The following is a 15,429-nucleotide window of genomic DNA, read 5'->3' as shown; positions in this document are numbered from 1 at the left end:
TTTTAAATAAAATTCTTTGTTCTTTCTCTAGTTTGCATTTGCCTTGATTAAACATTTTCTTTATGCCTATCAAAGAAATTAACTTCATTTTTAAATTCTGATTCTCTCACGCTACTATTATCACTTAAATTTTGTATAGTACCATTAAGTTTTTTCAAATTAAGTAATCAAACATAATGTGTTTCTACTTTTATAACACTTTAAAAGCGTTGCTAGACATCCCACAAGTCCATTACCTAACAGCAAAGCACTTAAGACATACATGTTGCTAGTGACACTTTCCAAGGGTGGCATACACTTTGTTTTGTTGCTAAAGTCTCATAAATTACTGCAAAGAATGTGTTAATGGTGGCACTATATACGAGGAATGTGAGGTACACCATTACATGTAAAGAAGTGCCGTGACAAATATACAGACTGGCTCACATAAAGTGTTACAAGCTAATATCTCTTAAATGGATCAATATAACTAAATGCTGACTTTTCCTACAGTTTTCGGAGGAGGGGGCCTTCATGATAGTTTCATGGACAATATTTCAGCATGTCCCAAAATGGGATTCTCGAGGAGTAACTTCAGAATTTTAAATAGAACGATGATATAACTTTTAGATATTTTGATTGTCTAGACAAATTAAGGAACTTTTGTTTAAAATATTTTTTATATACTGAAATTCTGAAATGGTATACGGTGTTTGAAACGAGACATTCCGATACAGATAAATAATAATAAACCATACTTACTTACTTACAAATGGCTTTTAAGGAACCCGAAGGTTCATTGCCGCCCTCACATAAGCCCGCCATCGGTCCCTATCCTGTGCAAGATTAATCCAGTCTCTATCATCATACCCCACCTCCCTCAAATCCATTTTAATATTATCCTCCCATCTACGTCTCGGCCTCCCTAAAGGTCTTTTTCCCTCTGGTCTCCCAACTAACACTCTATATGCATTTCTGGATTCGCCCATACGTACTACATGCCCTGCCCATCTCAAACGTCTGGATTTAATGTTCCTAATTATGTCAGGTGAAGAATACAATGCATGCAGTTCTGTGTTGTGTAACTTTCTCCATTCTCCTGTAACTTCATCCCGCTTAGCCCCAAATATTTTCCTAAGCACCTTATTCTCAAACACCCTTAACCTATGTACCATGCAATAATTTTTCATAATTTTATCACTTGCTCAAAATAACCTTAATTTAACATCTAAACACATAGTAAATCTTTTTTTCTCGTAAAAAATTTCACTTCCATTTATTTCAGTATTATGATTTCAAAGCCACCTCAACTCTCAAAATATGTGGTTGGCCATGTTGATTGTTTAGTGTGGCTCTTCGAGATTCAGAAATATGGGAGTTTATGATGTGGAAGTAAATGTGTTAGTGCTAGGTGAATGCAGGAGAAACTATAGAATTGCAGCGGTAGTGGTCAATGAAGGATATGGGATGCAAATGTCTCATATGAAATTCAAATGACTGGAAACAAGGCCTCATAACAATGGAAGTGTAAAGAACGAGAATCGCTTGAAGGTAAAATCAAAAGTGAATGATGAAAATGCTATCAATAATCTTGCCGCTGTAGAAGTAAAGCCACAGATAAGTCAATGTGAATTGTATTAAAGATATTTTATTAATTTGTCCTACAGAATAATATCTCTAATATTGACAATTAATATTTGAGGAGAAAAATTTGCTCCGGCACCGGGGATCGAAGCCAGGTCCTTGGTTCTATGTACCAAGCACTCTGACCACTGAGCTACGCCGAATTCAATCCACAGCACCGGACCGAACCTTCTCCTTCAATGTTTCCCTTTTGGCCTGACTTCAAGTTAGGCATATGTTGATGTTTTATGTCCAAGTCAACTGCCATTATACTCAGGGCAAAAGGGAAACATTGAAGGAGGATGGTTCGGTTCGGTGCTGTAGATTGAATTCGGCGTAGCTCAGTCGTCAGAGCGCTTGGTACGTTGAACCAAGGACCCAGGTTCGATCCCCGGCGCCGGAGCGAATTTTTCTCCTCAAATATTAATTGTCAATATTACAGATATTATTCTGTAGGACAAATTAATAAAATATCTTTAATATTCTCATAGCTAGCAGTGCATATTTCTGTACAGATTACTGTGCACTTAACGGAATCTCGGCCAAATAAGTCACTCAGCTGAGTGCGCCCCTTGTATAATGGCAGTTGACTTGGACATAAAACGTCAACATATATGCCTAACTTGGAGTCAGGCCAAAAGGGAAACATTGAAGGAGGATGGTTCGGTCCGGTGCTGTGGATTGAATTCGGCGTAGCTCAGTGGTCAGAGTGCTTGGTACGTAGAACCAAGGACCCGGGTTCGATCCCCAGCACCGGAGCGAATTTTTCTCCTCAAATATTAATTGTCAATGTGAATTGGCCAAAGACAGTGGGATCAGCCGCACGTCAGTGCAGAGGATACTGAAGCATCACCAATACCATCCTTATCATATGTGTATGCATCAAGACCTCACACAGAGAGATTTTCAGCTTCGAGTTGTTTTTTTTTTTTTTTTGTGAGTGGCTACGAATGCTATTGCAGATAATGGTTTGTTCTTGGCAAACATATTATTTTCAGATGAAGCGACATCTGAAACACTGGAAATGTTAATAGGCATAATATGCATTATTGGGCACCTGAAAACTCCCAATGGATGAAAATTGTGCCTTTTCAGCATCGTTGGTCACTGAATGTTTGGTGTGGAATCCTTTGTAATTTTGTCATCTGCCCTTACTTCTTTGAAGGCACAGTTACTGCTGACTCATTTTGCCATTTTCTCAACCATGAATTACCTCCCCTCTTGAAAAACATTCCCTTGAATTCGAGAAGAGAAATGTAGTATCAGTAGAATGGTGCACCACCACATTTTGCAATACTGGTATGGACACGTGAACTATTAAATGAGAAATTTGATGACAGGTGGATTGGACGTGTTGGACCTTTTGCATAGCCACCTCGCTCACCTGATATAACACCATTGGACTATTTTATTTGGGGGTACATAAAACAGAAAGTCATGTTTACACCACCTACAACAAAAGAGGATATGAAACGTCGAATAAGTGAAGCTTGTCGTATTGTTAGCCCCTGTCTGTTGTTAAAAGTTAGAGAAAACCTTTCCACAAGAATCACCAAGTGCTTATATGTTAATGGAGGCTACTTTGAGCACTTAATAAGATAATATAAAGTAAATACCTTGGTATTTATTGATTTCCTTATTCATTTTGTAATCTTTTCTATTACTGTATACTTCAATGAATACACTCTGTAACTGCGCAACAATTTATTAAAAAAATGTTTCAATAAAATTTGTACTTAGTTTATTGAGGGGGAACAAAAATATTTTTAAAAAATTCCATGGTTTCATTAAAAAAATCTGAAGATGCCATATCACAGTTTGGAAGACCCCTTCCCCGAATAAAATTTGGAACACAAAGCATTCGGTTTTATGTGTTCATTTAAGAGATATTAAATTGTAGCACTTTATGTAAGCCACCCTGTATATCATATCGTATTGTATTGTATCGAATCGTATCATATGGAGTGTCCCAAATTGATGTATACACTCTTTGAAATACTATTACAGTCTAGTATATACAGTCACGAAGCTCAATACTTACTAAATATGCAAACATAGACAGTTGAAATATGCATCCATAGATAGTTGCTAACCACCAGGATCGCTACTATCTTCTCATCACAGACCCTTTCCCCAGCAGACGATAAAATGTATTGTACTTTCGATATCGTATTCTTTTGAAAAAATTAACACCTTCCTTCCACTATTGAAATATGAAATACATAAGGTTTATATATTATTTTCATAAACCATATATTATATTTTATAAACTCACCTTCCTGGATCTTTCGGAAGAAGGATAACTCTTGACCTCTTTTTCTTACAATATTTATAGTAGGCCTACCACAAACGTCTCTTTGTTCCATATTATTATTAAAATTATTGTATTTTAGCCATTTACAGTTATTACAACCGATAACGAACATTTCACAGTTTACAGAACTGTATGTTCGGGTTTTCTATTTTAATGTATATGTAGCTCAGTGAAATATTATAACTTTATTGCGTAGCATTGCTAAGTTTTATTTAGTGTAATGTGTCCATAAGTTCCGTTTACTTCTTGTTGCATAATATGTTGCAGAAATAATTACAAAACTGTGTTATTTTAATGTGAAGAGAATTTTACATGTTAACATAATCTGTTCGCATCAACATTTTAGTCGACCTGGTTGGCAAGTTGGTATAGCCCTGGCCTTCTATGCCCGAGGTTGCGGGTTCGATCCCGGGCCAGGTCGATGGCATTTAAGTGTGCTTAAATGCGACAGGCTCATGTCAGTAGATTTACTGGCATGTAAAAGAACTCCTGCGGAACAAAATTCCGGCACATCCGGCGACGCTGATATAACCTCTGCAGTTGCGAGCGTCGTTAAATAAAACATAATAATTTTTTTCAACATTTTAAGTTTAGAATGGAAGCTACTTTGAGGTTCAATAAAAACGAATTTATATTGTGATTTTAATTTAGCACATCTACCTTCCTTAATTGTAGACAGAAAATTTACCATACCACTCCTATGAAATTAGTGTATGTACGATTGTGTTGCTTTGTCTCTGAGGTAGTAGTAGTAGTAAATACAATAATTCAGTAATCAATTGTAGTATTAAAATACAGACAAATAGAATGTGACGGGTGTCATACATGACATTATGTTTAATTGCGGCAGTAGCCTGAAAAAGGGCCCATAAGCAAAAGTGACGTTTCGAGAAAACAGTGATTGAAATATTTATTTGTATGTCATTGCGATTTGGATGCACTTTTATCTAGATAACAATTTTCATACTGTTACAATAATATTTGTCTACACGTTTTTGTTAAATAATACATTCCGACTTTAATAGTGTTAATAAAAGAATATATTTTATTGAAGCATTTTATAGGCCCTTTTTCCAGAGAACAAGTTTATTTTATCAAAATACTTTCAATTTGGTTGTATTTTAGCATAAATTTAAGATCAGCATTGAACAGTGCACATTACAGAGGTTTACAATTTCATAATCATTTCAGTAAAATTACATTTCTTACATATATCTCATAGTTGCGTCATAAATTGTATCGAATACGTAAGAATCAAGAATATCTATTGGGTACAGAATACAGATTACAGGTTATTTAATATTAATCTTGAATGGATTCACAAAGTGCAGTTTACACTTTAGAGCACATCCTGGATGGACTCACACTCACTTTGAGAATTATCTTCATTGATGTTTTATCTCAATCCAACTTTGCTCTCTTCGATGATGTTGTCAAGCCAACCGTTTGAAATATTTGATATATGTTTTGTACTTCACATTCAATTTTTCACCTGTCTTTTCTTTGTAATAATCACAGAATAACCCAAAGAGAATCTTGATATTTAGGTTTGGGTTAGTGGACAATAGTGGATCTTGCTATGTGGAATAGATTGTAGGTCTGACTGCAGTAAATCCCATTATATTGTTGTTCATTTTATATGGTCTGCTTTCATGAAAACCCCCTATTTCCTCAAATGTTTCACCTTTTAATAGTTTCGCTTTTATTACTCTGTCTTTTCGCAGAAATTTTGAAGATTCCCAAAATCATTTGACGACACACCTCTTGCTGAACACCACTTCGACGCAGAGAATATGTCCATGTATTTTCACGACTTACTTTTGGATTTTAAGTTACATTTACGACTAGTAGATTTTTTTGATAACAAGCCTGCCATGTAGCATCCTGCAGGAACTTTGTTTGTCCCCTGTAAAATATTTCGAAGAGAGCTTCCTGTTCATCAGCAGTGAACTTGGAGAAACATTCCTCCTGGCAACAGAGGTAATGGGTGTAAGGACTTACCTTCAACAATAGCATCTTTCGAAGTTAGATACGTAATATCATGTTGTTTATTCATTTTTCTGTCTTCTCGTTTTGAGTTCATTTTCATGTCCTCTCTCCTCTGGGTTCATTTATGTTCATTTCTTTTCATTTTGAAACAATTCAGGCCTGCCTCAAGCTGATTGAGTTAATGTTTGCTGCATTCCACAACTACGCAAGTGTGCATGGGTTCATTCAATTAGCTACCCTGCCCTCTGTTTACAAGATATTAAAACGAAACTTCGTAAGCAAGTAGATTTTAACACGGAGAATCGAATTAAACATTCTCCCGAAAAAGGGCCTATAGACCCATGGGCCCCTTTTCCGGCTACCGCCTCAATTATAATGTATAATTGCGAATATAGGAATATAAGTGACATATAGTAAACATAACCTATAATATCCATATGACATAACATACATATGTAGTGGCAAGTTGAAACGCCATCCTTCGTGATCGGGTTAAGCGAGTCATATGGTCTGCCTTACGGCCTGTATTAGATCACGATGGCAGTGACACCAGTGACACAGTCTTTTGTTCATAGTACTCACAGTGCTCCAAGCGGCTAGCAACTATCACGAGAAATGCAACTCGTTGGCAAAAAATCATCCCAAGCTTTGTGACTGTATATAGTAGACTCTGTGATACTATTTCACAGCAAAGAAATGAGATAGAAATACGATTTTTGCAGTTCATGATTCAGAAGGCAGTGGAAAGCATCTGTTTATAAACAAACATGGCGGTGCAATTATCGTTCAATGAACGGATGTGGATACTGAAATGTTATTGGAAAGTGGAGAATGTTGTTGAGGTTCAATGACGTTGGAGGGTTGAATTTGGAACACACCACCAACAAGGTTAACTATCACAAGAATCCGAGACAAGTTTGAAGTTGGCAGAACAGTGCAAGATGTGTTGAAAGGGCAGTGCGAAAGAAAGTGAAATTCCACCGATAACGAGAGTGTTGATGCAGTCATGCAGACTTTTGCACAATCCCCAAGGAAGTCAATGAGGTAATGTTCTTGTGAGATTGATATCAGCAAATTCAGTGTTCATCGAATTTTGCGAGCTTAAAAATGAAAGCCTTACATTCCGGGAATTATCCATGCACTAAATGAGGACGACCCAGATAGACAACTGGAATTTTGTGAGTGGTTCTTGAACATATGTGATGAAAGGGAATATTTTCAAGACTTAATTGTTTGATCAGATGAAGTCATACTTAAACTTAATGGCACAATTGTGTGTACTGGGCTAACGACAACCCACTTCAATCTTCCGTCAATTTTCCAGGAGTAACAGTATGGTGTGGTCTCTCTTCCAAAGGAATAATTGGGCCATACTTCTTCGAAGGGACTGTCACGGTGAGAAATACCTGCAACATTGGAAACTATGATTCCACGTCTTAATAACCTCTTTGAGAATGAAAATGGGTTTTACTTTCAACAAGACGGGGCTCCAGCTCACTTTTATGTCAATGTGAGGAATTTACTCGATCGCACACTCAATCAGAGATGAATAGGACGAAGAAGAAGTGCTGCGGAGTTCCCGCCTCGATCTCTGGATTTCCGAATTTAACCACTCCAGACTTAGACCTATGGGAAGCTCTAAAGGACACAGTGTATGCCACAAAACCACAACACTGGAGGAACTGAGAGTTCAGATTGAACATGCCTGTAATGATATTCCATTAACAACAATCCAGCTGGTATGTCACTCTGTTGTACGTTGTTGTTGAGAGTGTACCGGTACTGTGGCGGAAGGGGGCCATTTTGAACATGTACAGGCTTAAGGAATATAAAACCGCAAAAATCGTATTTCTGTCTCATCTCGTTGCTGAGAAACAGTGTTTCAAAATGTGTATACGTCAATTTGGGACACTCTGTATATCATATATATATATATATATATATATATATATATATATATATATATATATATATATAATATCAGTGGTTCCCAACCTTTTGAGTGTCATGGACCCCTTAAAGTTCCTACTTCATGTTGGTGGACCACCAAAAATATTTTACATAATTTGAGCCCATAAATATGTTCTGTTCATTACATATTTCCATAATGTAGTGAATTATGTATCTTTAATCAGTAGCAATATTAGATTTTAGTTGTAACTTTTGAATACAATTTCAACCTGAAAATGCATAACTACAAAGATATCACGTTTTCCTGAGAGAAATGAAATTATTTTCTTAGACTTGCCATATGGTTGTTACCAGTATTGGGATGGTTGATATTGCCTTGTAGTTGGCAGTTTTGGCAAGTCTGGTTCAATTGTAGATATGACGGATGAACTATTTTTTGTCACACAGAAGGGTTTTCAATCAATTGTTTTTTCAATTGCAGGAAGGAAAATATTCTCTTAATTTTGATGTTAATAAATTAAGATGATACCTAGACAAGAATAAAGAAGTGTATATACAGTATTTATGGATGTAGAAAAGGCGTTTGATAGAGTGGATTGGAATAAACTGATGGGGATCCTAAAGAAAATTGGCGTGGATTGGAAAGAGAGGAGGCTGTTCAGTAACCTTTATATTGTGACAGCGACGTGAGATTCGAACTCACGACCAGCGTCCCGCAAGAGAGCAGATCGCGCGGGCTTCACGGAGTACTGATGGATGGCGCGGCGGAGAGAGGGGAAAGGGCCCACGCGACGAGGGGAGATCGCGCGCGCAGCTGCTTACGGAGGGAAGGGGGAACGGACCTTCCCGACTCTTCGAGAAGTCCGTCGAAATGGAGATATCCAGATAATTCTCTGCACAGCTGTAGAAATTTCTCGCAACTATGATTTCACTATAAAAGAAGAAACGCCAGCGAACTCGAGTAGTTTTTCAATTGATTAGTCAGCCAGTCAGTGAGAAAGCCAGAGCAAGCAAGCCAGTCTTGTGTGCCGGAGTTCGACTCGAGTGTGCGTCCGCAACTGTATCAGCATCCGAAGACCTGAGTTCGAGTGCAGTGGACCGCAGTTGGAGGGACCTGAGTTCGAGTGCAGTGGACCGCAGTTGGAGGGACCTGAGTTCGAGTACAGTGAACTGTCTCTGAAGGTCTGTGGTTCGAGATACTGTGAACTCGAGTGACTAAGCTAGAAGAGCTGTGAACTGAGAACTGATAGTTCTGATTTGTAAATAGTGCTTTGTAAATATTAGTTAAGATTAACAGTTCATTGTTGTTCGTAATAGTCCAAGTAAATTGTCATTGCCGTCAGTGGAGTGCTATAACGAATACTGTGTTGAATGAAAATTCTATTGTTGACGAGAGCGTTTAAGGTGAATTGTAGAAAGGAATTATTGTTGTGACGAATAAATTACATTGTTGTTACTAATAAAATTCACAATATGAAATGACGAGTCAAATTCAGGATAAAAGAAGAAATGTCAGAAGGAAGCGCAATAGGGAGAGGAGTACGTCAAGGATGCCCTTTATCACTTACCCTGTTCAACATCTACTTGGAGGATTTAGTGAAGAACTGTTTTCAGAACATGGCAGGAGTGGTAGTAGGAGGAAGAAGAATAAAGTGCATAAGATTTGCTGAGAAGAGGAGATAATACTAAAGGATATGCTACTGGAGCTAAATGAAGCTGTGAGCAGTATGGGATGAAGATAAATGCAAATAAGACGAAGAGCATGGTCATAGGAAGAAAAATACAGAAGATATACTTGTGAATTCTATGTCAATGAGGCAGTAAAGCAAGTGGACACCTTCAAATACTTGGGGTGTACTATAAGCAGTAACATGAACTGCTGCCAGGAAGTCAAAAGGAGGATAGCAATGGCCAAAGACGTTTTTAATAGAAAAAGGAGTATCTTCTGCGAACGTCTGGACAAAGAACTAAGGAAGAGACTAGTAAAGTGCTTTGTATGTAGTGTAGCATTATATGGGGCAGAAACATGGACATTGCGACGAAGTGAAGAGAAGCGACTAGAAACATTTCGGTTGTGAATATGGAGAAGGATGGAGCATGTGAAATGGATAGAGAGAATAAGAAACGAAACTGAGTTGGAAAGAGTGGATGAAGAAAGAAGGATCTTTTGCGGAGACCAAGAGAAAGGCAGAAAATAGGAGAGACTGGAAAATGCTGGGTTTGTAGTGAAAGACCTGTTCTTGGCAGAATCAATCAAATCAAGATGTTCTTCATACTCCCAAAGATATTGGACAGGCCACCGGCGTGGCTCAGTCGGTTAAGGTGCTTGCCTGCCGGTCTGAAGTTGCGCTCGGGCGCGGGTTTGATCCCCGCTTGGGCTGATTACCTGGTTGGGTTTTTTCCGAGATTTTCCACAACTGTAAGGTGAATGCCAGTTAATCTATGGCGAATTCTCGACCTCATCTCGCCAAATACCATATCGCTATCACCAATCTCATCGACGCTAAATAACCTAGTAGTTGATACAGCGTCGTTCAACAACCAACTTAATAAATGATATCGGACAAGTGTTCATTATCATTTGTTGCTAGGAAGTTATGTACTTAAAGTGGGAAATTAATCGAATTCTGGATTGACAACACAGCTAGACCATAAGTGTAATTTCTTTATCATTGCTTCAATCTTATCCTGAACAGTGAACACGTGAAGCTGGATTCTGAAAATTGAATTCAAAGAATTTAAAAATCTAAAGTAACAGATAGGTAGACTAGAGTTGCAAGCTAAGGGAAGGACGAAACTTTTACTTGCTACAGCATATCAGAGAATTTCACACGTTTCTGTTTAGACTCATCAAACACCCATTCGAAACGGGCGAGTTCAAGTGGTAAATTTAAAGATATCGTCTCTGCGCATTGTTTGCAAGGCCCAAGTGACAGCTTACTGATGCTACCTGAGCTACTCCAGGGACATAACAGGGTTTTCTATCTATGTATTCACACGTGAACAATGTAAAGAGTAAACACAATATGGGGCATATGCGATCCACAAAAATAACTTACATCTTCGTCCAACTCTTCATGAATGACAATCTTTTTTTGGCCTAGCCAAAAGTGCTGTTGTTTTGGTATTGGCGGTTATTTAGGTGCTGCGGGATATGAGGGATTTTACTGTATATGTTAAAGTGATGCTGAATCGAAAAGTAGAAATGTAAATGTCCAGCATGTAAGAAATGTAAAGTTGGCTGGCATATAAATAATATCATATCTTATCATATCAAATGATAATAATAAAGACGATAAAGTAATTACTTTGAGGTGACAATGCCAATTTTACTTTAACCTAAATTAATAGCTTTCAGAGGGCTTTCCCTATGGAATATGTATGTTTCTCGTGATGTATTGGCTAAGATAACGAGTTTAGAGATCAGTCTCTCGTACGTTTTCGATGTTCAGATCCCATGAGAATAAAAAATTTTAATAAGTTATCTTTTGTCTTTCGTTGATAACATTATAAAAGTATTAAAAACATTTTACTAATTAAATTTGCGTAACCTTTTTATAGTAGGTCTATGCACATTCTATTTTAATTTATTTTATTTTATATTACGTTGTTAATGTTTATATAATATTAATTTATGCAGTAAGCTAATTCCAATTGTGAAAATTATGAAATAGACAGTGGGTTTCATTTAAAGAAAAACAAATTTTGGCTAGTCTGTGTAAATTATTATTGAATTTCTGACGATTTTATTTAACTCGAATGAGCAAATGCTGGGTAACTTTCGGTGCTGGACCCCGGACTCATTTCACCGGCATTATCACCTTCATCTCATTCAGACGCTAAATAACCTAAGATGTTGATAACGTGTCGTAAAATAACCTACTTAAAAAATATATATATTTAACTCGAACATACTAAATATTTTGTCCATATTCTATCCTCCATTCACTTAGTATAGAACACATAGTGATAACGCCAGTCATAATAATAATAATAATAATAATAATAATAATAATAATAATTTTATTTTCCCTGGCAGAGTTAAGGCCATCATGCCTTCTCTTCCACTCAACCAGGATCAAATCACATACAAAAAAAAATACATACCGGTATATAAATATTAACTTAAAAATAATACTAAACATAATTAAGTAAAAAAGAGAGATTGAATACATATACACAATCAGTATTAACTTTAAAATAACAATAATAAAAAATATATATAATAAAAAAAAAGAGACTGAATACATAATCACAAACAGGAAAATACATCTAGTATACAGTATTAACTTAAAAAAAAAGAATTAATACATATAAATATAATCTCACAACTAAAGGAATAGTAGAATTAGTATGATCAGCACAGCACGTGTTACATTGAGACAATAGTTGGCAATTAAAATTATTGTTCTGGTCAATATAACTGTTTTAATCTTACACTATGCTTCTGTGACTTAAAAATTAGTAGTATATCCCTTCCCACTATACTACAGGAAGTCGCTAACAACAGAGGTTATTGGTGTTCATATTGAATGAAAATCCAGAAACAGCCCTTTTCAGGGAGACGTAATTTTTCCAAAATGTAGTCAAAAAGGACAATACTGAGTAACACAGATTAAAATTGCAAAGATATAGACCTAATAATAATAAGAAGAAGAAACCCGTCATGGCCAGGGATGGAACATGAAACATTTTCTTGGCAGGCTAACATGCTACCCATTCAGCTATTAAGAAGATAAGGAATACATGAGTAATAACACAACAGTTTGTGCCTTCCTGTCATAAATTTGGAGTCTCAGTGACAACTATAAAGAAAATTTCTATGCTAACCTTGAAGGGTTTTCTACACATTTTATGGTGACACTTGTACTGTATTTCAATTCAAATTACAATGGAAGCTTTATTTTATTTAAGAAAAAATTATCATTTTACTTTACTGCATATTTACATGAACTTAAATTATAAGTAATTTAATACACCTACTGTCAATTTCAATTTCTGGAAACAATTTTCTTGCAAGGCATTTAAATGTTATATCTTAAGTGTTATCGGTACTGTTTAACATTCTTTGGCAACCTCACCTAATTGAGGAAGATTAAATATTAAATTACTGCACATGCAAATATGTAGACCACATAATTCGCTTTTTCTGTTGTGGCAACCAGGTACCAGACTGTCCCTTCCATTCATCTATTGTAATAATTTATAGGAATTTGCACCAGTGTTTCACAGTTATAACAGTACTAGTGTACTGTTGAGTCAGTAAACACTTGAGTGTTAAAAGAGATGGAGTTATAGGTTCGTACAGAAACTTTATTCTTGGTTATACAAACGTGTTATACCAAGTAAGCGACATTATATATTTTCTTATTATTTTATACATTACTTTGGATTTCAACACACCCAACCGTCAGGTAGAATCCTTCTTCATGCCTTGTCATCAGACTGACTTTCTGGAGAGTCATTATGTCTCCTGACCTTAACAAGAAAAGAGTCTGTTCTTGATTAAATACAGTATATTTTTCATGATTTTAGAACAAAATTAATGAAACAAATCATTTTAAATGGAGCACAACATTCTTAGTGAAACAGAACATTCTAATTAAACATTGTAATTAAATTAAAACAAATAATTGAAACAATTAATTTTGAAGATATAAGCAATTAGGGTGTTAAAATCCAAGTAAAACTTTATGTAATTCAACTAGACTATGAGTTCAATTGCTACAGTACTACTGAACAACAAAACACAGGTATTTGATGGACAACTACTGAGGTGAAAAATATCCGAATTTGTAGTCTGAGATTGCATTAGTATTAACTACATTGGATTAATTTTAATTGACTCGATTATTCGATTAAATCTAAACGACATTTCATACAATTTGAGAGGATGCGAAGCCATTTGTTTCCCCTTCTACTTGCCCTGAGTCCATCATTAACAGAACGGTAGCTGTTACCTCTTATACCTGAACCCCCCAAGTTGTACACACAAGAAAATAAAATATTAACTAAAGTACATAAGTGGATATAAAATACAGCCACATAGATGTTTCACAAATATATGTTTGAGTATATTTTAGTTTCATTCTTACAATATTTCCAATTAATAATTAAATTAAGGAATGTTAGTTTGTATTATGATGTCAGGGGGAAGTGACACAGTGCAGATTGTCCTTTTGTGTAGGCTATGCTATAGAGTAGCAACTAGCAGTGAAGAAAACATTTATCTTCTGCTGTCAGTAGCATTTTAATGTGCCAGTTGATATAAACAGCAATAAAATTAAATATTAATGCTTAGTATAGACTTTCGAAATATAGATTACCGGTAAACATTTTCAGTAACAAAATTTGTCACTATGTTGAAAGTCAATGAGTCGGACGTTAGTAAGATGGACAGTAGGATCTTCTCCTTCACTGATGTTAGAGAGTGTGAGTAGAGGGGAAAGGTCTATCAACCAAACTGAAATGGGGTTTAGATTACTGATTAATATTATTATTATTATTATTATTATTATTATTATTATTATTAAATTACCTTGACGACATTTGTACTTAAACAATTACAATGAAGTGACCGAATTCAATACAAGCAAAATGCTTTTAGTGAGTGGTCACTACGTGTTGATATCTACACTGTTTGAAACCCAAAACACTTTCAATATAACATGTGCTTTATGTTGTAGGCATACAGAGCGTTCTTATGTAGAGTGGTTATAGGTAGTAAGGTTCTGTGGGCTTAATGACATTAATGTGGAGTGCCAATCCTGAGGACACTAGGCAGTTAAGGGTGGAGTGGGACCGGTCTGTGTAGTACAGCATGTCTGTACATACTTCTTCATATGCTGACGTATGACCACCCACTGCTTGCCAACAGATTTTGTTAGAGGTTGGAGTGGGACCAGTCTCCATAGAAACCTCTGTAGTGTAGTGCTCATTATGAAGTGTGACCTGATTGCACATGACATTGATCTATCAGAACTTAAGAAAGGTAAGATACTCTGTCACTGTCTTGCAATATTTGTCTGCTGCTGGATATTTTACAGGACTTATTGCTGTTCAATATTAAAATAATAGTAATGTACCAGTAATTGATCACTTTATTTTTCTCTTTACTTATTAATTTAAGGTTACACCGAGGTGAAATTTCAATTTTCTAAACAAATAAAGGTAGAAGTCTGAAATTTTTTACAGTTGTTCTACTCATAAATAGTGTGTATACCAGATTTTATCTAATTTGGTTTAAGAATGTGTGAATTACAGTATTAACATTTTTGTAAATTTTATTTTATTTTTAATTGCTATTACGATATTATTTCTACAATATGTTTGCCTGAAATTCCGTTTTTATAACTTTCAAACATCGTAAAACAAAACTTATTATCTAGTGTTTTCATTTCTTATACCAAAAAGAAAAATATATTGTCAACTCTAAAAACAGCCAAAAAATTAGAAAGTCCTGCGGGGGGGGGGGGGGGGGGGAGCAACAAATATGAGATTTACAGAAAATTCTGATAGTACATTTTGTTACACACATATTAAAAAAGTTTCACAAAAATAATTATTCATGTAGTACTATTTTGTAGGAGAAATAGCATTTTTAGCAAAAAAAA

General features: G+C 35.7%; 1 protein-coding gene across 8 annotated transcripts in view; it reads left to right on the top strand.

Moving 5' to 3' along the window:
- The window catches only part of LOC138705045 (oxysterol-binding protein-related protein 2), a 692,509-nt gene that overhangs the window by 491,559 nt on the left and 185,521 nt on the right, over window positions 1-15,429 (top strand). The gene's annotated exons all lie outside the window — the stretch shown is intronic.

The sequence above is a fragment of the Periplaneta americana genome, chromosome 8 (genome assembly GCF_040183065.1).
Source record: "Periplaneta americana isolate PAMFEO1 chromosome 8, P.americana_PAMFEO1_priV1, whole genome shotgun sequence".
NCBI classification, from domain to species: Eukaryota; Metazoa; Arthropoda; class Insecta; order Blattodea; family Blattidae; genus Periplaneta; species Periplaneta americana.
Note: the sequence above shows the minus strand (reverse complement) of the source record. Positions and strands in the feature narration are given on the sequence as shown.